This window comes from Vidua chalybeata, chromosome 4, assembly GCF_026979565.1.
Source record: "Vidua chalybeata isolate OUT-0048 chromosome 4, bVidCha1 merged haplotype, whole genome shotgun sequence".
Lineage (NCBI taxonomy): Eukaryota > Metazoa > Chordata > Aves > Passeriformes > Viduidae > Vidua > Vidua chalybeata.
This window is the reverse complement of record NC_071533.1, coordinates 53044497-53066899: the sequence shown is the minus strand read 5'-3', so window position 1 is coordinate 53066899 and position 22403 is coordinate 53044497. Positions and strand designations below refer to the sequence as shown.

Genomic DNA, 22403 nt, shown 5'->3' with positions numbered 1-22403 from the left:
GTTTGAGGACATCTAAAATCTAAACATCTCTAATTTTGCCAGTTGAAGTACAGCATGTGGTTTATTTTAAAAGACATTCAAAATGTTAATTCTACAGCATGTTATTGGCTTATTTTCTAAGAACTGTAATCATTCTTAAGTTTCGCCTAAGCATAAGGGTGTTCAATCTTCTAGGCATAAGGTTTTCAATTTTGAGAATTTATGAAAATTTTATGCTATACTGAGGTGTTAATTTTTTTAAAAAGAGCTCTTTTGCTAAAGAGCTTTGTTGAAAGCTACATTTTTCATCTTTCTTTTTATTGATTCTATTATTTGGCCCAAAGTCAAACTTGCAAACTTATGTCTTTGTTGGTATTTTTACAGTAGAGCCTGATTTGATTTGTGAAACTGAATTTTTGTGTCTCTGTTGAGTAGAAGTTAGTCTTATTTTTGAAAACCCATCAGTAGCCACAGATTTCTCATAAAGCTTCACAGACAGCAGATTCCTCTTCCTTGGACTCTGCAAAGAATTGTTCTTAAACACTGTGTTTGGTGCTGCGGTTTATCTACCTCAATGAAGAATAGACTTAAGCGTATGTGTGAACATAATCTCCACAGTAACCTTCATTGCTCTGTAACATTCACACAAATTGGTCTTTGGGGAATTCTGAGCAACAGCACTTAAAGTTTTCTGTGTTTGAACTCTTTTCCTGTCCAGGGTAGGAAAGAAAACCATGCATAGAAAAGAACAAAAATTACAGTTAATATAAATTTCTTTTTTTCTTTCTTCTTGAAATCACACAGAGAACAGATAACAAGTACTTATTACACACATGTTTTGAAAGAAAATGGATAAAACTTTCCTCTGTAACAATTTTTTTCAAGGGCTTAACTCTTTTGTTTCACCCACCTCATTTCTATAAATCCCATTTTTGTGTTGAATGCAGTATATTGGATTGAGGATAATCTCATGTTACATCCATAGGTTTTGACTGTTCATTCATAAGGGACATTTTTTTGTTGTGGGAACTCAGCTAGAACGTTCCTTTTTTTTTTTTTTGGGGGGTTTTGCTATAACTTGATTCCTTGGGAAACTTATATTAGAGGTGAAATAAATGTATAAATTGATAGCTAGTACTTTTTTTTTTTTTTTTTTTTGAGAAATAAGAACAAAACTGTTTCACAATAAGGCTTATTTAATGCTTAAAAGTAATATATCTCTGTTTCCTCTTCAGGTAACTCTCAAGCTATTTGTGTTCAAATGAGAAACTAACTATTGCAGAAAGCAATTTGGAAGTGAGAACTGGTTCTGTGATACAGTAAATGGGTTAATCCTATTTAGTGAGAATAACTTCAAGAACGACAGCAAAAAATCTTTCCAGGCCTTCAAGTTCTGAAGCAGCCTGAGAAACCACTTGTTCTGTAAAGGATCAGGTGATGAAAGGCTGCAATACATTGATGTAGGCTATAAAAACTGAAGTAATGAACTAAAGAAATATATCTAAATACTTTAAAAATTATTTCCATTAAGCATTACATCAGAGTTGAATCTACATGCAGAAACACTGAAACAAAGCAGACTCTTTAGTCTGTTGCAAAGATGCCATATCCCTTACACACAAAATCAGTTTATTTCTTTTATTCCCTGCCCTGCCACCTCTTACATAGGTTATGGTTTTTTCCTGCTATGATTATTTTTAGCAAAAATAAATCACTTTATTTAACATTTTAAGGCTTTAAAGCCTGGTCTCTTAACACATTTCTTACACTTTCAATTAACGAGATGTAATTTAAAATTCAGGTTGCATAACCTAGCTTCCACAATCTTCTGTAGGCCTAGCTATAGCTTAGATTTCTTTAGCTTTTTATTCAGTTGATTGAGTTTCAATTTGAGAAAAATTGAAATAATAAATTTTAAAATATGATGTTGAACATATTTTCTAATTTCTTTTTTTAAGTTTTGCACAGAAGAAAGTCTTTCTGCCATCAACCCTGCTTTACAAGACCTAAGATTTTGTAATTCAACATTCCAAATTGCTAATAATGGCACTCATTTCTAATCTTCAATCTTCTAAGTTTCTTTTTTAATGCCCTCAACTTCCTTTTAACTATTCCCACCCAGCCCAACTATCTATAAACAAACTCATAAAGGGAAATTCTTGCTTACATCAAGGAGATGATGCAATACTTTATTATTGATGCAATTTATGGGATAATGTGTCTTACAAACAGAACCACACACAACACACTGACTATTGGAGCCTGTATTTTCTTTTACATACTTGCATAACTACCAAGACTCCTGGTCCAGAAAGATAAAGGGCTCTTCTTGATTTTCCTTAAAATTCTGCATATTTTTGAAGGATTTTATGCCTGGCTTTTTTTTTTGTCTCATCATACAGCCCATTTTTCTTCCTTTTCCAATCTCTCTCTTTTTCTATTTTTTTCCTATCTCTACCTGCTATTTTTGAGTCAATTGACTCCTTTCCTTATTCCCTAAAAAAATGCAGAGTTTTGTGTGTTACTGCATTGTTTCAGATATCCTAATTTCTCTTCTTTAGTGAAATTTTCTTGTCCCATTATAATGGTTTCAACTGGGACAGAATCCATTTTCTTCTTAGTAGCTGGTACAGGTCTGTGTTTTGGATTTAGTATGAGAATAATGTTTATATCACATTGCTGGTTTAGCTGTTGCTAAATTGAGCTCACTATAAATTGAGGGCTTTCAGTGTCTCGTGTTCTGTCAGTGAGGAGGTGCACAAAAAACTGTGAGGGAGCATGGCCAGGACAAATAATCTGAACTGACCAAAGAGATATTCCATAACATAGAATGCCATTCCCAGCATACAATTACTCAGAAGTGGACCAATCACTGCTTGGGGACAGACTAGGAATTGGTCAATGAGTGGTGATCAGTTCTAAAGTATATCATTTTTTTCTCTTAGATTTCAACTCCCTTTCTTCCTTTCCTTTTTATTACAATTATTACAGTTATTAACATTAGTAGATGTAGCAATTTTATTATTATTACTACTATTACTATAATTAACAATGTTGTTACTATTATTAACAATATAATAGCTATTGTTATTGTTACTGTTATTGTCATTATTTTAACTTCGTTTCAGTTATTACACTGTTCTTATCTCAATTGACAAGTTCAATTTTCTTTTCTTTCCTGATCATCCTCTGCATCCCACTGGGGCAGATGGGAGGGGAAATGAATGAGCAGCTGCATGGCTTCTAGCTGCTAGCAGGGCAACTAAACCAAACTCAACTTAACTGATAGTCACATCCCCTTCTTTAGAAGAACTTTCTTTATTACATAATCAAAGCTTTCTTGTGAACCCTTTAGAAAGTTGCTGAGCTAGTAGAGAGCTTCTGCTGCATGCTCAAAGGGCAAAAAAACATTTTACCCTCTGTTGTGTTAAGTATATGAAAGTAATTATTGATAATATAAGTTCACTATAGTAAATGCTTAAATAAAAAGAAATTGGCCAACAGAGACCTTTTAAAAATAATCTACTAATGAAAACATTAATGTATTTGCTACTAGCAACAGACCTCAGAGAGATTTTTTTTAACGCCAGAAGTTTAATGAGTATCTTGTTCTAAGAAAGTGCTGTGGAGTGATGCCTTTAAATTAGCTTTATAATCAGTCAGAGCACATTTGAAGAAGATTTAATTTGCAAGGTTTAACCATCAATCTTGGCTTAAATCTGTAATCTCTGATGGGTTGGTCATTTCTTCAACAAAGATTTTCAGCACCAGCTTTTCAACCTTTGCCAATGCTCTGTAAATTGATTGATCTGTCCCAGTTCGCACCCTCAGGACATAGTTGGTCTATTGGCCCCCATAATCCTGACTGACAGTGTGGATTAAAGCGTGCTCAGCATCTGAATTAATTTGTATTTGTGAGTGGAATGCATTCTGAGAGTATGTTTTAAAATTTTGAATCATTTTTTTATTAGCCTTGTGTAATACAAGTATAGTCTACAATCAAACATGTAATTAACATGTCCATATGCAAAAAAATTTCTATACCTAACAGGACAGACTGGATACAAACATACTTTACAGCCCTAAATTCAGCTGAACTCAGTGAAAGGAATCTAGGGGGCAGAGGAATGAAAGAAATATCTAAAGAACGAAAGCTGTTCTTAATCACCAAATGTTCATCATGATGAGACTGGAAAAACACCCTTCTCCATTTATTCTCTTGGATTTTTAATAATTGATTGCATTAAGTTACTTAATAAATACTAGAATAATTTCTTAATCAACATTGAAATAAATCTACATATGTTTACATGCAGCATTAACATATTTACTGTCTCTTGTACTCCCTCTGCATAAGAAATTAAAGGACACATTCTTATCTTAAACCCATATATTTATCAGTAAGTGATGAGAGTGAAGATTTAAAATAATTATCATGTCTTTTCCAACTTATTAGCAATAAAGGTATGGAAAGATTAAGATAATGTGTAATAGAATGGCTAATCATTAACAAGTCAGCACTGTTTGAAGGTGAAACAAATTCAACAGAGATATCTTTCTCTGAGTCAATGCGTATACACCCTATATATGGTTGGTCCCGAAAAAATGGGTATATTTTAAAACATGAGTTCAAAAACTTGAGTTCAAATCCTGTGCTCCTCCTTCAAGAAAGCTTTCTTGATGTCAGTGGAAGTTCTTACCTTTACAAATGAGGAATAAAATAGCTTCTGATGAAAAGAAGTATGAAAACTAGTATAGATTAAATGATATTACCAAAAGCAGTCATTTATTTTAGTCTTGTTACTAAACAGGTTAGGGTTTTGTTCTGTTTTGTTTTGTTTTGCATGCTATCTCTTTTAAATTGGGTCTTCACAAAGGGGAAACATTACATTTTTTTGGTAGAAAGCTTTCAGATTTAAAAGCTTTGTCATTTCTTGGTTTACAAGGAAACACATTTTTGTTCAGAAGCTTTTAGGAGAGCCAAGACTCTGCTAACTGCTTTCAGGTTAAATTCTGGGAAAATGTGGCAGTAAGCCGATGATTTATGACTTGCTTTCACTCAACTGGGCAACCCAGCATGCACTGGAAATAAAGCAAATGAAAAAAAAAGATTTGCAATAAAGACCTCTGTAGATGTAACTATGTAATTATTACATTCTTGGTAGTACAAAAATTTTACTGAGTGAAGGACCTTTTTTACATTCCTAAAGCTTTTGTTTAAAGTCATCATCAAAACTAGTAAAATGATTGGAATTCTTTCCCATTGTTATGATCTGTGTTAACTGCCATCTACACTAGAGAATTTCACCAATGATCTCTGTTAAAGACCACCATTATTTTTGAGAATACTTTCTTAAAAGAGTATTACCCTGAATGTTGTTCTAGATCATCCTTCTTAAATAGAATTTCCAGTTTCAGAAAAAGTTCTTTTTGCAACATAATCTTTTATGTGTTCTTTTTTTTTTTTCTTTTGAAAAATAGCAACAGTATTTTCAGTATCTCTGAAATAAAAATTTACATGATATGTACTTTTTTGTTTCTAAAAAGCTGCATAAACCCCCAAAACTTTTCAAAGAACTAACCATTCGACATAGCAGAAATTAAGGAAGAACATGTTAGGGAAAACATAGAACATTTAACTATTAGAATACATAAATTTACCTTTTACTTAATTACTCCTTTAATTTTGTATAATGTATAATGATTATTTTTAAAGCTGTACTTCTTCTATATTTGCCTTATATTACAAATGTTACATTTTTACACATAGCTATGGGCCTCCTGAATTGGTGGATTTAATCTTCTTAAGCTCTGCCTTACTTTCTTGAACATTGTAAACTTCTGGCATTTTAAGATTTAAGGACTTTAAAAAGTCGTTAAAAAGATGTAAGCCTTTAAAATCAGGCTTCTAAAGTTTAAGGTAATTATTTGTAGCTAGTTTTATGTTTATGGAGTTTAATTTATTTTGTGTGTGACTAGTTTGACCAGCTGAACATTTTTTTGTATTAAATCAAAGGCAGAGATATTGCATTATTTACATATTCAAGCACACATACATACATACACAGATACATGCATTATAAATAAAAAAACCTCACAGAATCAGCAGCTAAAGAAAAAATCTGATGGCCTTTTTAAAAATTATTTTAAACATTTGTCCAAATATGTACTAAAGAAAGAAATTAAGATAGGAATTATATTCAGTAGATTTCTTTTTATCACCTAGGAAATATATATTTTTTTACTCAGCTGAGATGATAGAAAGAAATGGGGTAAATGCTAACACTTTATTGCAGACATTGTTACACTTTATTGTTACACGTTGTATTGTAATAATATTCCATTGTTACTGGCATGAATAACCAATTGCAGGGACATTAAAATATTCCCTCGTTTTAGAAAATTAAAGGTATTGAAAAATGAACTTTTAGCCAAAAGTCTTTGAAGGACAAACTGGAGACCAGCTCTTTAGAGGTCCTCTCAAATTTCTGCTGTCCTGTAAAATTTCTGCCATGCCCTTATATATTGTAATTTCATATTAGAGATCTCTGAGGGAAAAAAATTTCATTTCCTTTTTCTTTTTACACTAAAGCTTCTCATTTCCCATTCCTTAATAAATTCTTGAACCAGCAGATATTGCCTTAATCTATTATGCTTGTTTTCATGCAGAGGGGAAAAGGAGTATCAAGAGGGGAAAGGAATAACTTTAATTAAGACAGATGTTTTTCAAAGCTGACTAAACAGGAAATTTTGTCTTAAAGAATCTTTAACTGGTAAAAAGTAGATTTGCAATCACACATTCTTAGGTAAAAAATATATTCAGTCATATGAGTCATTAAGGTAGACTGAAATGCGACATGGAATTTATGATTGTAGTCAAAATATATCTTTTATTCAAAGATTGCTTTTGAAACAGGAGTTTCATTAGGCATTCTTTTTTCTAAAATTATAGTTTCTTCAGTTTTTCAACATGGACATGAGCATAACATCAATGCCCACAGGAGGAAAAAAAATACTTATAACTAGAACTGAGCTGTTGTGTTGAAATGGCTACTGATTACACTTGCAAACTGATACACAAGTATTAATATCTGTATGTTAGGTATAGAAATAATGTTTATTTTATGAAACACTTCATCCTGAAGGTAAATATGTGGCTGGGGTTTGAGGTCATTGTCTTTGCTTTGAAACGAGTACATAGATGCATTCAGAACTCCGTCCCAAATATGAAAAGAAACTGATCATTAAAACTATGGTCGCACATATTTCATTGCAAGGTTATACTTTATTTGTGCTAGCATATGCAGCTGTTACAACAGTATTTCAAAAAGTAGGTCTTTCACTTGGGTGCTTCAGAATCTCTAAATATATCCACACTGCCTTAGAAAAAATCACCTTAAATCCCTCCTCACATAATTTAATTCCTTCTAAGGAAAGCAAGGTCTTTCGTACATATTTTCAAAATTTCTGGCTTTAAAATAAATAATTATGATGATACACCCAACATTAGGTATTTTCAAGTAGAAAACTGTCATGATTTCACTTTTCTAAGCATCACTGCATTCTTTCTGTCATGGCAAAGCTTTGGTTTCTACCCTGGAAAAATAGACTTCCTAAATATATTGTTACCCTATTTTCACTGCAATGAGGAAGGGAAAGATGATGCAAGTATCGATTTCTCATCCAAACTTTCAGGTCCTCTCCTGTCTTTGTAATAGGCAAGTCTTTTCCTCTGTAAGGTAGATTCTTCATGTTTTAGAGGACTATTCATCTGATGTGAAATAGGGAACAATACTACAGATATGTGTAAGGTTGTAAAATTGCACCTGTAAGTGAAGAATGGTAGGAGCTAGGAAAGAGACAAGGAAATGGCATTCAAAGAAAAGATCTTCCAATGTTAATTAATTATTAAGTGAACAGCAAATGTTCAGTACCTTCACAGAAAACATTCAATGAGCACATGAAGAACACAGAAACATTACTCAGACATTCAAAGATGTAATAAAGGCAGACCTCTGCTGAACTTGGAAATGAAGGGATGCAGAAAGCTAAAACATGGCTTCTACATTTACAGCTGAAGTAAAGCTTAAGCTAAAGTCAATTCTATTCTCTTGCAAAAAAAAGCAGAAGAATTCTTGACAATGGACTCAGAAAAAGGTGAGGCAGTCAGTACTGCCTTTAGTGGAAATTTTACTTCTGAAATGTTTCAGGTTCACATTGCCTAGTGGCAGAGTCTAAAGGATTACAGTACTATTCATGAGATAGGAAGATTGATTCAGGGATACTGCAGCAAACTGGGTATGCACAGGTCCATGGGAGTAGATAGCAAAGGGGACCAAGGGAATGAAGCAATTTCTACTAGACTACTCCCTGTCATCTCTGAGACATCATGATAGACTTTCCCAAAAGCAAGAAAAGAAATGTTATGCCATTTTCCAGAGATAGCAAGAAAATAACTTTAGCTTAGACTTTTTAAAACTAATCTCTTGTAGTTTTGATATGAGGAAATTTGGAAATAGTGACATAAAATGCTTGCACTAGAACAAGTAAAAAGTATTACATAATTACTTCAGCCATTCACAGATTACTTAGATACTGTGACAATATTTTTCTCTGTTAACTGAAACCTAAACTCATCAGTTTGGGTATGTCACACATTAGTGAACTCAGAGCTCTCTTACCTGCTCTTTAAGCTGAAAAATAATTGAACTCTGACATGAAATGCTGTTTCACTGTGGCGTAAGTTAATTTTTTTCCTGTTTGTTTCAAGAGACTCCTTAGGGAAACACTAAAAAGTATAAAAGCTTTGCTATAATCTCACAGTTCGGTGATTTTTTCTGATGAATCATAAGTTTGCAGCTGATACTGAAACCATCCAAGTGGGACAGCAAGGGCAAAAATAAGAGGTTCTAGAAGCACATAACAGGCAAAAGGTAGATTAGGAAAATGTGAGCCTGCTGCTGGACAGGGTAGGAGCATAAGCAACACAGGACAAAGAAAAGGATCAGGTATTTAATTCCCTCTTTGCCTCTTTTCCTGTAACTTTACCAGTAATACTAGGGAGATATATCTTGGTAGAAGAGGATTAGGTAGGAAATACTCAAGCTGAGTAATTTTACATAAGTCTGTGGGTCTTGATGAGATGCAGCTAGGACCACCAAGGGAAGTAGGTGATGTTACTGCAAGGCCATGCTCCATAACCCCAGACTGGCCATGGCCACTGAGGTGTGCCTGAGGACTAAAGAAAAGCAAAAGATACTCCTGGCTTCAAGAAGGGCAAGAAAGAGGACCCAGGAAACTACAGTTCTGTCAGGCACACCTCAATCAATACCTGGAAAGGTGATGGAGCAGCTAATTCTGGAAACCATTTCCAGGCATGTGAAAGACAAGAAGGTAATGAGGAGTAGTTGACATGCACTCATGAAGTTGAAGGCTTGCTTGACCAATCTGATAAACTTCAGTGATTGAATTATTAGCTTGGTAGACAAGGAAAAAACGGTGGATATTTTCTACCTGGACTTCAGGAAGGCTTTTAACACTGTCTCCTGAGTGTCAGAAATTAATATAACAGAGTGACATTTTATTGTGAAAGTTATTTACTTTTCTTTTCAAATATTCAGGACTTTTTTCTGATATTATTTTTATAAGTTATAATACTTCTGTACCTTTTGACATTTATGACAGTGATTGATTTTAGATGTAAATTGCAATAAAGATTTGATGACAGCTTATTTAGAAATAGCGTTATTTATTTATTTTTAATCTAGTATTATTTATTTTTTTTAATCACAATCAATTGTGGGTGGGGGGGAAGAATTCCACTATATATCATATAATAACTGACAGTATTAATTTTTTCAAGAAAAGTCACTTAACTGTGAAAATATATTTCTTATTCTTTTGATCTCAAAGAATTTTCCAAAATATGAAAACAGCATGAAAATTTGAAACTTAACAAAAATCTGAGCATGTATTCCTTTAACTTAAAAAAAAATGGCAGTTTTCAATGTTTCTTTATCTTCCTTTAATTTTGTTGTTCCAATATGCTTACCACTTTCTAAAAGCAGATATATCTGTGTGGCTGATCAACATAGTCAACAGTTAACTGATCAGCCTGAAAAATTAACATTTTTTGCTTTCTTTCCTCAGTTAATTTTCAAATGATTCCCTGATCTAATGCTGAATATGACATGGCAGGGCACAATAAGGGATTGAAAGAGGAATTGAATTCCTTTGGAATGGAAAATAGGGATAAGAGATGTTTAAAACAGCTGAAGCCATAATTTCACACTTGCAAAATAACCTGGAGAACACAGCAGAGACAGAACCATGCACTATTGCCTCAATTAGAACAAAGTGTAGAAAGATCAGTTGTGCAGAGAATCTGGTCTGATAATAAGTAGATACCTTTGATATATAATCTGGAATTTTACTCTACAGAGATCAAAAATCTTTAGGTTTTACTTAGGCAGTAAATACCCACGTCCATTCTTCTTTATGCAGTGTTACATATGATGCCCTATTTTGGCAGAGTGCTCAACATTTCCTATCAGGTAAAAAAGCTCTTTTCCCACTGAAATTGGGGTTGCAAGGAGACTCCATACTCTCACACTCAGATTCACTGGAATAATTATCTTTTACTTAAACATTAATGAATATACACACACACACACACACATGCACACAGGAGTATAAACACAAAACATCTGGAAACTGTTGAGAATATTCTACTCTGAATTTTTATTTAGCAAAGATAATACCAGTGTACCCCGCTGAGGTCCATTCATTGTGTTTTTAATAGGATTTAAAAAAAATACTATGTAAGATATGTAATTGTGGTGAAGACTATCAAGGTAATATAGGTTCTACATATTGTAAAAGACTGTTTGTCATAGTTCATGACACAAGGCATTAATTAAGCTTCCCAGGGTTCCCAGCCTGTACAATATGCCATCAAAGTAAATGGAACACAGATATTTAATTTTTTTTTTTTCAAATTACTAGTGGTCTTAAGTGCAGACCAACAATAGAGGTTTTTTCTGGCTGACTACCGTATAATACTGATGGGAAAATTATCACTAATTTATTTATCCATTTGCATTATGCAGTACATGAGTTAGAGAATGCAGATGCAACATTTAGAATTACATACTAAGGAGGTTATAGTGACTTTAAAATAACCATATGAAAGATGAACAATAATTTTTAATATTTTTCAAAAATACCCATTCTGAGTCTAAATCTTTTCAAAATGCTAGGACCTCATCAAATAAGTATAAACATTTCAGATGAAGCATTTTATAAAAGAGGGCAAATGAAAACAAAAGATGACGGGAAAAATAAAAGATGGGGAAAAGCACTTCAAGTATATGTATGCTTTATAAAATAGTAAAAAAATATGCAACAATATTTACATAGAATCACAGAATCATTAAGGTTGGAAAGTGCTCCAGGATCATCAAGCCCAACTATTAACCTATCACCACTGTGTTTATTACTGAACCATATCCCCACGTTCCACATCCACTCATCTTTAGAACACTTCCCCCATATGCAGCCATCTCTGCTGTCAGAAGCCAAATTGTCACTATAGCAAATAGTGACACTTTTAACTTTAGCAAATGATCCACATTTATCTCTGTTTACTCAGTGAACCAGCAAATATTGTCTCCACACTAGCTTTTCAGTAACTAGCATTTGGTAAATATAGATAACTAAGCTGATTGTGATGGTGTATCTAACACAGAAATCTCCCATTTGAGGATGGTGTATTAAAAAATATGCAGAGAAAAAATTAGCAAAACATAACAATCTATCTATAACATCTATACATATGTTATAGATTATCATTTTGTAGAAGAAGAAGAGCCCTGTGACACACATAAATTAGCTTTTTGCAGGGGCATATGAGCAGCTTGACAACCAAGAAGGCAAAGGAGTTGCACAAGGGAGGCATCTAAGTAACATAAAATTGAAAAACCTAGAACAAGAGAAATGCAAGGAATGCAAATATATATATTTCGACTAATAAATTGGAAGAAATACAGGAAAACCTGCATCAAAATGCAATTTTAAGGTCCTTTTTTTTGAGAGGGAAAGTAATAACATTAAAGAATCAAGCATGAAGAAGAAAGAAGAAGAAAGATAGAAATACCATGGGATGTATTGCTACTTATAAGTTTGGTAAAGTTTATTTTAGAGTCTAAAACTGACCTGATCACTATTTAAACAGTTCTATCACAGCAATTTTTCAGATGCCATTTATTCACAAAAGTTGAAAAGAGCAGTAAATTACCTTAGTAGTAACAACTTAATAAAATTGTTAAGCAATCACTCCTAAAATTAACTGCAAAAAAGAAAAAAAACAAGTAAATGTCATTCTGAATTTTACATTCATCTGCATATCTACTGAAAGTAGCTAATCTCTGAATCCCATTGCTTCTTAGTCTGAATTATACCAGATTTCCAATGAGTAATGGACATAAGCTGTTCTCACAATTTCTTTAAAACTCTTACACAGTGTACTAATTTTTATCTAGTTTTTTAGTACTTCAGTTAAAACATGCAAAATGCCAAACACTCTCCAGATGTATCCTCAGAAAAAAAAAGAAGTCTGGCATTGCGTCAGTCAGTGTAACCAGCTGGATTTAGACAGGGGATATATATTTCTTTTGTTTGCAACTGACTTTAACTGATTATTTACACCAGCTCACATCTCACTTTGCTCAAATTATAATTTAAAATCTTTGTTTTTATCTAGCATCTTTATCCTATGACACTACTGACCTTGGTGCTACTATGGATATCAATAATACCAACACTCTCACAGGAGAACATGATCGTTGTTGCTCCTTGTTTTGCTCATGTCTTTGGTAGTGTCAACAAACCTTGTACATTATTATTATGTCTTCGCCTTGAAAATATGTGATACAATACAACAATATATTTGCTTATAATATGAGCTTCCTAACCTGAAATGTCTATGAGTTTAACATTATTCAGCTCACCCATAAGGTTGACATAATTTGAATACAAAGAACACGAACAACACAAAGAAAAGCAGTGAAAAATTTTATAAAATAGTCTAGCTGCTCATTAATCTACATATCACTAAGTTTTTGTAGTGAGATCCTATGAAGAGTCGAAAACCCCACTATTAGATGTTGAAGGAGATAGAATTAGATTTTTGCATTGTTCGTTTTCCCTGAAAATAGCCACAGTATATGTGAAATGATCCATAAAGTGTTAGTCCACCTCTAGCAAGTCATAGTACCTTCCGTAAATATAGCACAGATACTAATTTTCAGAATGTTTTTAAATAGCAAGTCTTTACAAATAAATTAATCCATTATGTAAAGACAAAAATAAGCTTGCAGTGGAGTTTTTATCTTTCTTTTACACTCTTGTAACATTTCTTGGGAAATACTACAATTTTCTGGGAGTAGACTAAAGTATGGTTTCAGAAAATTATTTTAGTTTTACCATCAGTAGAGTATTTCCAAATTCCTCCAAATAAAACTTTGCTAAAACATAATTTCTTGTTTCAAGAGCAGTCATATTTTGTGTACCATACTGACTGTGCACAGTATTCTTTCAAGAGTCATATGCCGCTTGAAAGATTGTCTCAGTTACTGGTAGTGTGTTTTAACTGATAAACAGAATCATTGAAGGGAAAGTAATCAGGTAAAACCTTTTATTTCTCTGATAAAATTTTATAAAAGAAATACTATTTGCTTTGGAACATGCAGAGGATTTTCTTTCAGCACAAATGGAAAACTCCTTTAAGAAGTCCATTAAAAGAAGAAAAGGAAACATAATATGTCTGCAAAAGGAAGAATTTAATTCAAAGGTGCTTTTAGCCAAAAGCCATTTCATTAAACCAGGGCATAAAAAACCCCAAACAAATAAGCAAACAAAAAGCCCTCAGTTCTATCTCTTAGCAACTGGAGTGTTTTTATGTGGGCTTGTGGGGAAAAAGTCTCTGGATTTTAATTCTATGTTTAATGCATATTCAAATATGCCACGCAAAACATAATAATTTGAACATTTTAAAACTAGAAACTCACCAAACATACAATATTATAATTGTACCACATCTCACTTAACAAATAAAACATATGGCTGTGAATCATTTGGGGGAGAAATAATTGATACTAGCTGAGGAGTCTAAAACACTTGGCTTTTGGATAAACCACAAAAAGTCTCCTAACCTTCCTAGGATAAGGTATTTTAACTTGAACTAGTCTGGTGAAGAGGTGTTGTGTTTTATGTCCACTTGTCAGTGACTTCTCTCAGATGCCTGATGGCATTGACTGCAGCAGTTTCACCTCCTGTGAGACAGTCTCATTGTCTTCCTAAACCAGCTTAGCTTTGAACTTCAAGTTTTCATCCTTCCTTGTGGTACTCAGTCAATAGGTTGCTCTGGACTGTGAATATTGGTCGCCTGATACTTTGGGATGATCCACTTACTTTTATACTTTTTAATGATGAGAGGAAAAACTAAATAAACTTTACAATTAATAATATAAATCCAATGCTTAGGTACTTTTTTTTTAATTTGCCCTTTTAAGTACATGAAAATATCCATTTGTTTAAACACTTGGAAATCTTTATGATTTTTACTTCATTTTAATTTCAGGTGAAACAAAAAATTTCAGATTATATGGATGAATTGACACAATTCATAAATGTTTCTAATTACTACTTAATAGTCTTTTAGTGACTAAAGTGATCTAAAACTTCAAACCAAAAATAAACAAAACAGTCTTAAATTATTTCAAGTTGCAATGTTCAATAATTTATTAATTTATGGTTGATATTTTGTGGCAACTCAGTCTTAAAAAACTGTAGTCCCAGTCTTTCAACCAAAAGAACTGTCATGGACTCCATTTACTCTAGATCAGTGATCAGCTTGTGAGTCATGGCTACAATATTAATTTCTACATGAGCTTACCTGCTTGTCTCTCTTCTCTTGGGAAACTCACTATAGTAAAATGTTGAGCTGCTGTTGCTGTCATGGTGCTCCATCACTGTTTGATACTGCCAGCTCTTACATACTGTAAATTACTAAATAGAGCAAACAAAGCTGTGAAGTAGGTATGTTGAACTTATAAATAGTTGGTATCAAAGCAGTTCAGCGTTATAAGAGTGACAATTAGATTTAAAATGATATGCACTTAGGCAATTTACTTAAATGGAAACTCTTAACACAGCAATTTGTGAACTAGACCATTATGGATGTCTTTTTGGTTTCAATTTTAGAAAATTATTTCAAAAAATATATTGTGTTAGGAATGTTCTTCAGAAGATAATTACTGTAAAAATTCATTCAATATAATTACATTAAGAGTGTATGAGAATAAAGCTGTGTATGCCAAAAAAAAAATCTTTCTGTATATAAAATATTTCAGAAATATTGAACAAATAAATGAAATTCAAATATTTCTTCCATAATTTTACCATCAGAACTCAAAGAAACCACCTTTGTTCATATGAAATTAGCTGTGTGAGAAATAATCTGTAGGCCAAAATGTAATTTATTTAGAAAATAACATTGAATGGAAGGTAACAAAAGCTTTGAAAAGTCACATAAATAATGCTATAATAATTTTTGACAGCAACTGGCTTCACTATCATTTATCAATTCACTGGTTTACAGTTTCTTTACCAATTCAATACAAAAGAAGTAGAGATGTTTAAAAAAAAAATTATAGAACTATTTTGGAGAGCAGAAATATTTCATGTTGTAAGGATATTTTAATGAAAAATAAGTACCCTTTCTGGCAACTTGCTACTGACTTCATTATTGCTATAAACTGAAATTTAAGAAAGTAATCAAAAGACTGATTTCTAAAAAAATATTTTATGAGAGCAGGAGGAATTATGATAACAAGGCAATTGCAAATTTGTCTATTTGTGGAGAGAGATGTAATGATCTAGTAAGTATAGAAGTCATGTAAATGCTGCTTTACACAAACGTATGCATACCAATGATTCCTTGCTTATTCTAGAACAAATCACTTACTCTATAAGTGAAAAAAAGGTGCATCAACACAAAATAAATATGGTTACTTAGTTTTCTTTATGATAAACTCTACAGAGTTCCAGATTTAAAACAAAGCAAAATTAAACAAAATTAAACAATTGAACTTTGTGGGAATAGCCTCTCTACTATTGGAGATGAATAAACACTACAAACCTACTGCTTTCAAACTGAGAGTTCTTTGTTTCATGTCCTTTGTATCCACACTACAAGGAATTACAGATAAGTAATAAGATGCAGAGAAAGGATAGTAAGCACACCCTTACTCTTAGATTCAGATGACTATTCCTTGACAATAACAAAAAAAAAACCCAATAGTTGAAGGAAAAAAGTAAGGAAAAAAATAATAGTTAAAAAAAAAAAAAAAAAAGCCTCCCAAACCAAACCACAAAGATCAGGAAAGCCAAACCACAAAGATCAGGAAAGCCATATCAATCTCTTTTCTGTCTCATGATTTTACAATAAAAACCTCTAATCATAGTAGTGGGCTGACTGGACAACCTAATGCTGCTGTGTGATCAGTGAATTTTGGAAGCAAAACAAAGTATATCTGCACCACAGTTAGACATTCAGCTGGAATATAAACAGGCTAAATTAATGTCAGGACAAAAAGAAAAATCCTTGATTAATTTTTGGAGGGATTCTAGGGCCTTGTGTGGGATATAATGCCATGAATTTGTGTAGCAGCCTCTTGCAAGAATTTTTAATATACCGTCAGTAAGTTTGAGTGCCTCATATTTTTCTATTTCAATATTCGTTGGGATTTAAATGACAGTTGCTCTGGATATACAAAAGGGAAAACAAACCAAAAATCAAAGTAAGCAAAAGAAGAAAAGGAGAGCTCTACCGTCCCTGAAACAAAAGCAAACAAAACACACCTCACAACAGAGTTTCATCTTTTGTCTTTGGCCAGATTTCACAAAGGTATAAAACTGCTCAAATCATCATGATCAAGGAAAAAGAAGGGTTCAAAACTTATATTCCCCACAAAACAACATGAGAGAAAAATAACCCCTCTCCTATCAAAATAACTACTGTAATAAATTTGTAAAAAGCAACAAAAAAAAAGCGGTTGTATTTTATAATAAAAAATTAAATAAGAATCTAAAACTTTCATCTATGTTCTCCAACTTGCTGCCTTAACATGAATTTTTATCTACAAGTTCCAAATTCGTACTGCCATTTCAGAGTGGTTTTGGGTTTTTTGTTTTGTTTTTACCCCCTTATGGACTCTATAACCTTCCATATAGTAACAGTCTTTTTCCTTCCCTTTTAAGTATTTTCTTAGTAAATAGCAAGGAAAATTAATCTTAAATGCATAATTTAAATTTTTTTTAAGTCAGTTCCATTAGACTCTTTCAAAGGCATGATTCATAGTTTCTGCATATTTGGGAATGTAATGCTTCAGAATTCTCCATGACTACTTAGCACTGCACTTTGTACTAATATACTTAATTTTGTTTCTATTCAAGTCTTTGAGATAATCTCATTCTTCTTGGTGCACATTTCTTTCTGTATAAAACCTTCCAGATCTGTTTCACTTGAAGATTTTTCTTAGTGCATCCCTTCTTTTTTTTCTTTTGTGTAAAGACGACTGATGAAAACGTTCAATGAAATTATTCCCATTTATTTCCAAAACTGCATAAATACCCCTTTCCCTCTGTGAACCTACAAAAGTGGACCTTTTACAATAATTTCTTCCCAAAAATCAATCTGATTAGTCTGGAGGAAATTAGGTATTGACTAAAATGCAAAAACTGCTGCCTCCACGAAAAGACATCGCTGGCCTTGATATGTGTGTGACATATTACTTATTGTCCTCCCATGTTCAAACAGACAACTTTTAATTTTGGATCTCAGAGACTGTTTACCATGAGGCAGTTTAATTAAAACTGATTTGTTAAAATATATTTTCTTCCTAAAATATTGAATGCTGAAAATATTATGCATTATTTAAATTTAATTTCTACTATTTTTCCACTAAATTTGTGAGTCCACTGCATTGTTTTTTTTTTTTTTGTTTTCCTTTTAAACTTAATTGTATCCTGGAAAATGCCACTTTGCAGAAGCACCATTTCTTCAATTTGAGTTTTACAGTCACCCTTTTAAAAATTTTATTATTTTCTCTTCTCCATGGTAATTTTGTTTGTGACAACTATAATTATATATACATTTGAATAAAATTGAAAAACTGGGGAAAAAAAGATGGTTACCTTTGTACTTTTTATTACAGAGATTTGTATGAGACCTTCCTACAGCCAACATACCACAAGGCAGTAATTTCTCTGTCTTTCTTGCCATCTGCTTTTAGTGGAATATTTATTAGGAACTAACATTTCTTTTGATACAAGCACAGAGATTCATGAAAAGTCTTGTTTTAGCCACCTGAACATCAAAATTATGTTTTCAGTTCCAAATGATATAATATTAAGTAGAATTGCCTTTCCTGGATTTTCTGAGTTACTTTTTCAGGTTTATGAAGATGCCACAAAGTTTTATTTTGTAAACAATAAATAATTTCTTCTTTTGCCAGGGAAAATAGGACAGACCAAGATAAAAAAAAAATTCAAAAGCCATTCTGAGGGTCTCTATCTGCAGGTAAAAAAAAAAAAAAAAGAACAAAACCAAAAGCCACATGATCTTGTTATCGCCGATATAACCATAGTACTAAATTATTTCAGATTATTTTATTAATTAATTTTAAATTTCTCACTACCCTGATTTTCTAGCACAGCACTCAGGATGTCAATAGCAGTATACACTGTGTACAGTTAAACAGTTCATTAAATCTATGTATTTGTCTCCTTTTGAAAGTTCTATTGCTCTCTGAAAACAGAGAAGATAATATATGACAGTGACTCTGCTTTCTCTCATGTGAGCTATTCTTTAAAATGAAATCCTTCATATAGAAACAAAAAATGGCTAAATTATACTAAAAAGTATTTCTGGGTAAATTGATTTCTTTATTAAGAAAAAAATAAAAAAAAACCCTAACACATTTCCACCTAAACTTAAAAAAGGAAAAAGAATACATAGGCTCCTATTTACTTCTTCCTTAAATCAGCTAAATAATCAGTAAATAAATATTAACCATTTTATGGTCACTGAAGAGAATAAAACAGTTTTCAACCTTCTAATTATTGTTAAACTATAAATGCTATTCTCATATCAAGCAACAAGCCACTAAAAAAGTTTAATTTATAATTAATGTTCTACTGTCAGACTAAATGGAAAAGGTTCATCCCATCAGTTTGCTGGTTCAAGAGTGCTGTTAAACTACAGCGCTGTCTATCATCAGGAATTTTTAATTTCCCCTGGGCAAATTTTCATTGACAGAGTAAGCTAGGTGTTATTTTTTCCCATTGTAGTCTTGTGTTCTAGTATTCAAAATGGTACCCACATTAGAGGGCAAGTTGAAAATCTTACATATAGCTCAAGGTTCTCTTTCCCTTTCATGTGCTTGTGGGTATAATAGTAACAGAGAGAGGATATTCACAGCACTTATTTTAGCTTGTTGCCTAAATCAGAGTCTTAATCTTCCTAAATTTCTTCCTCAACAGTCATTGTGGTTAACATAGGTAAGAAGCACTACCAAAACAAATAAATTAAGAAGGCAGATCAAAAAAACATATGGAAAAATTAGGTTATAAGGACATGCACGGTAAACAAGGGAGGCTCTTGGCTCACAGCCATGGATGCACAGGAAACTCATGCTGGGCCAGCAGCAAGGGCAGTGGGAAAGGCAAGCTCAGGATAAGTAACCACTCATATAACCTACCTGCAGGTATTCAGGACTTGGTTCAACTCTTTTAGAAAAGGTGAATTCTTCCTGTCATCAGTAATCACATGAGGTATCTGCAAAAAATAGGACAATCTGTGAATATATCATACACATAGAATAAAAAATTGAGATCATTGGTTTTTTGGGGGGAAAAACAGCTGAAAATAACAAACCTCCTAGAAGTTCAGTAAGACTTGCATAATGAGATTTTCATTGTTTTGTGGAAACCCTAGAGGTTTCATATAAGAAAATTTACAATTTTCTTTAAAAAAACCCTGGCACAGTGTTCTTGGGGTGTTTTTTTGTTTGCTTGGAAGCTGCTTCACTAGGGATGCAGTACTTCTAGTAACAACCACCTAATAAGGGTAACGGAAAATTCTGTAATAAAATACAGTGTATTTACTAATAATGCTGGTGCTCTTTAAGAGTGGCATGTTGAGCACTTGCGGCGTTCCGTTGTTTTCTCCCGGCCCCTGGCAGCTCCGGCGCCTGGAGCGGCACCGCTTCTCTCCAGAGACCGGGTTCACTGCTTGTTCCCGGGCGTGGCTCCATTCCACGTTCCAGGCAGGGCTGGCCGTGGTTTCTACCACCGCATGCGAGGGATGAAGGCAAAGAGGGAAGGAATGTCCACTTCGCCTATGAGGGAGGCTGAAAGGCTTTAATGGCTGCGGAAGCTGTAGTGGAGAAGCTGCGAACTGCCCCCAACTCTGCGTGGATGAAAATGGGCCCAAGATCTGGGATGCGCGGGGTTTTATCAGGGGCAGAACGAGGAGAGCAGAAGCCCTCCCGCCTAATGGGTACAGGCGCCGTGGTGATGACGTGGAACACGACGCCCAAAGGGGACGCGACAGGGGCAGACCCCAGGCTCCAGGGCAAATGGGGTTGTGGGATCAGGGTGACAGACACTGAATGCTCCAGACGGGACAGGGAGTGGTTACAGGAGTGGCAGACTGAAGCTCCAATAGTAAGAGACACGGAGCGAACCACCGCAGGGGGGGAGAAACACGGGGGTTGCACGGGGGTACACAGCACTCGGCTATCTAACATAGATCAGAACCCCTAATCTGAACCCAAACCTGGGATGCAACAAGCACTAACCAAAAGAGTCTATCAATGACTACTTAATTAATTGTTCTCTATATTGCTTGGCAGATTTTTGCAATATTATCCACAGATTTCCCTAAGTTATTCAGGATTTTATAATGATGTTGTTTGAGTAATAATCACTAAAAGTAAAATCCTATGCATTTGCATTTTCCTTATTTCCTTCTTTTCCTTTCATCTTGTTTAGGGGTTTTTTGGGGGGGGAAGTGTGGGGAGAGGAGAGCTTACGTGATGAAATCAGTCTGCTGCATTATGTGTCGTGGTGTAACCCCATATGACAGTGAAGACTCACACAGCTGCTCACTTACTCCCAAAACCCAGCAGGGCAGGGGAAGTGAAATGTAAGGGTAGAAGTGAGAAAATTCGTGGGTCAAGATAAGAACTGTTTAATAATTGCAATAAAATAAAACCTTTTAATGAGAAGAAAAGTAAAAAAGGAAGATAAATAAAACCCAAGAGAGATAAGTAATGCAAATGAAAACAGTTCCTCTGCACCAAATGACTGAAGCCCAGCCAGGCTCCGAGCAGCCCTTGCCCCAGCCAACCTTGCCCTAGCCTTTTTTACTGAGCATGAAAGCAGAGTATGGGCTCTGCCTTGTGTCACTTGGAGTCAGCTGTCCCAGCTATGTCCCCTCTCAACCCCTTGTACCCCCCTAACTGGGTGGAGTGAGAGGTAGAAAAGGCCAAAACACTGTGCAAGCACTGAATAGCAATTACTGAAACATCCCTGAGTTATCAACGTTGCTTCAGCACAAATCCAACCACAGCTTCATACTAGGTGCTGGGCAGAAAACTAACTCTATCCCAGCCTAAATCAACACATATTCTAAGACTGAATGAGCATTATGAACACAAACTCATGAACAAATTACTTAAAATTAAAAGGCTTGCAGTTTGGAGAAAATTAATTCTTATTTATATAGCAGTCCAGAAATACACTAAATATTACTGTAGATAGACAAAGCAATTTCTTAATGATATATTGTCCTAACACTTTGCAAAACAGTGGAAAACATGTGGCTACCCTGTGAGATAGAGTATTTTAACTCTATTAGTGCTTAGTTTTGTTTCTTTTACACAAATATTGATATAATTCAGTAAGTAATAGTATGCAATGAAGTTTGTGTAGTATTCACAAGCCACAGTTGTTTACTTTTCACCACCCCTTGACAGAAAAACTGGAATCCACAATTGTGAATTCAAAGATGAGACATTTCAATATCACTGAAGTAAGATACTATGAAGTCTAGTTCCAGAAAGAAAATATTCTGCACGAATGAAATATCATCTGCAAAATCTGTTTTAATTCAGCATTCCCCTTTTGAGAAAGCTTTAGTAGTTTTTGTTGTGTTCTTTACTTACACTGTAACTGTTGACTCCAAAGTGAAAGTTCAAACTCAGTGTATCATGTTTCTTTTGATGTTTATCTATGAGAAGTATATAGTGAAGATCCAGACAACCTAGAAGTCACTGTATAACCATAAACTTTTGAGTCAA

The 22403-nt window shown here is 33.7% G+C and overlaps 1 long non-coding RNA gene across 1 annotated transcript; it reads right to left on the bottom strand.

Moving 5' to 3' along the window:
• Positions 1–14941: 14941 nt before the first annotated feature.
• On the bottom strand, positions 14942–20262 carry LOC128787637 (uncharacterized). Its single transcript, XR_008430764.1, has 3 exons — positions 19976–20262; positions 19800–19876; positions 14942–15045 (listed from the first exon to the last, which is right to left on the bottom strand). It is a non-coding gene; the product is annotated as an uncharacterized LOC128787637 (long non-coding RNA).
• Positions 20263–22403: the final 2141 nt, after the last annotated feature.